The 2,409-nt window shown below is 30.4% G+C and overlaps 1 long non-coding RNA gene across 1 annotated transcript; it reads right to left on the bottom strand.

The window, feature by feature from the left end:
* Positions 1 to 1,447, bottom strand: LOC137829639 (uncharacterized). The gene is made up of 4 exons (XR_011084053.1): positions 1,306 to 1,447; positions 830 to 904; positions 670 to 713; positions 1 to 424 (listed from the first exon to the last, which is right to left on the bottom strand). It is a non-coding gene; the product is annotated as an uncharacterized lncRNA (long non-coding RNA).
* Between the last annotated feature and the right edge of the window lie 962 nt (positions 1,448 to 2,409).

The raw sequence follows: 2,409 nt of genomic DNA on the forward strand, positions 1-2,409 counted from the left end.
TATGAAATGCAATCGTATTTTATATATCATAACCAGGAGAGTCATTCTTACTGTTGCAATGAAGTAGCGAAGATGAAGAAAAAGAAGAATAATAAATGTTAAGATGCAGGAGAAGAAGAACCCACAGATCATTAGTGTTCCATTAAAGTCAGTACTTGTTCTTTAATCTCCTCTAACTCTTGTCTCATTTGTAGTTTCTCTTCTTCCTGTTTTTGGAGTGATTTATTTAATGCTTCAATTTCACTTCTTAACGCATCCACATCCTTTGCCTTTGCATAAACCTTTGATTGTTGAAACAAATATGTAACGCCAAGACCAAAACTCTTTCTTTTGATCTTTACGGTTGAATCTACCCTTCTACTTAAGTCAGATGGAACATCATTTCCAGACAATCATTATCAACTTGATTCTCTTCTGTTGTAATCTTATCATGAGAAAAACAGTGGAGAATAGTGAAATTTGGAATAAAAAGATGACATGCAATGCAACACACCAAGAGAGAAGGAGATTATGGAGAATGACTGCATGATCTAACAAACATTCAATTTCACCAAGAAGAATCTAGACACAAGATGAAAATGTATCCAGAAGCACCCAGAAGAGTTCATAGTGCTAAAACAAAACCAGTCATGATATAGAAGGTGTAAACCTAAAACATTACTTAATTACCTTAATTTCTTCAGTGGACTTCCGTACAAGGTGCTTTAAAACTCCTTTAAAACAAAGTTGCATGTCAGTTTGACAAGTCTTATATAACTACAAATAGACAACAAGACAAGAGAAGACGTCGTGCAGAGACACAACACAATGAAATAAAACGTTTGTTCACCTTTTGCGTAGTCTTAACTTGGCTTTACTACTATGGCTTGAAAGTTTTAACTCATCATTGTTCTTCCTCTGAAAGCTTTATTTCATCACAGAATATTGAAACCAAAACATCCAACGTCAATTCTGAACACTCCAATAAACAATAACAATATCTGATTTGAAGAAATTTTTTAACTTCATTGCTCCAACACAAAAAAATAAAGATATAATTTCACACACACGTGGATTGTTGACCGTTCATCTACATTTACATCCTGGCATTTAGTGATCAAGAAAGTACAATTGTTCATGGTGAGGATTTAGGGCAATATGCTTGGAATTGACAAATATGTACTAAATTAGGGCTAAGCTGCTGATTTTAAAAGAAATATGCTATTTTTATATGGAGATTCTTGACAAGAAATTATTGCGAAGAAGAAAGTTGTAGAAATATTCAGAAATGCGTTTGTAGTATAACGTTGTGGGGGAGAGACTCACAAGGTAATGAAAGAAAGGGTATGGTGAAGAATACGTTTCTTGAATTCATCGTTTGAACTTGTCACTGCCTCTTGCCTTTGGGTTAAAGCCCCCATATCTCTTTTTTCCTTCTATTATTTCTATTTTTTCATTCCAACACTTCTGTGTACAAGCCTTCTTTATATATAGAACCTGTCCTTGGCTTGTGATGGGTGCAATTGGCATAGGATATTGTAATAAGTTTTTCGAACAATTTAATCAAATACTTGTTTATTGTAACCTAAAAACGATCAATAATTTAAAAATGTTGTAAAACTGACTATTATATAATCCCTTTTCACTTGTTCATGTAATTACCAAAATTACAAAAATATTATTGGGTCACATTCATCTATTTTGTCTTTTAATATGAACTTTTCTTTTAGTTTTTTTTTTAACTCCTCCTTTCTCTTTAGTTGTCGGTTTTCTAATGCAATGACAAAAATGTCTATTAAAATGAGAAAATAAAAAACAGTAAAATAGATAATCATTTAAAATTACATTAAATTACTTTGGGTAAATAAACTTTAAATTACTATTATAAAGAACATAGAGAGTAAAACTTTTGAAATATGATAATATACAAAGTGCAAGGGATTAACATGGAAAGGCATCTCACAAAATATAGATGCAACGAACATCAAGTACACATACAAAAATTTCTGTTATTTTTTTATGATAATTAATGAATTAAATTACATAAAACATTTCAGAGATGTTTTAAGAGATGAGATTACTATAGATAACTTTTTAAATAGATAAATAATATAAAATTTATAAATGTTGTTTCTTTATTTTATTAGATTTTTTTTTAATTTTAATTTATTTGAATTTTATTTAAAATAAGTATAATTGGAATATTGTTTCTGTTGATAGAGTATAATCCTAAAAAGATAATAAGATGATAATTAACTTGTACCGATTATCAAAACTTTTATTCTTAGTATAATTTCCTTAAGTTGAATTGTTCATGTGTATATGTACTGGACACGAGTGCTCGTGTGCTTGGGAACTCTATTCAAGTATTTGGGTATCGTCAACTCGGCTTTGACCTCAAAAACGGATCATGGGCTCGGTCCAATTTCA

This window comes from Phaseolus vulgaris, chromosome 7, assembly GCF_000499845.2.
Source record: "Phaseolus vulgaris cultivar G19833 chromosome 7, P. vulgaris v2.0, whole genome shotgun sequence".
In the NCBI taxonomy this organism is placed as follows: domain Eukaryota; kingdom Viridiplantae; phylum Streptophyta; class Magnoliopsida; order Fabales; family Fabaceae; genus Phaseolus; species Phaseolus vulgaris.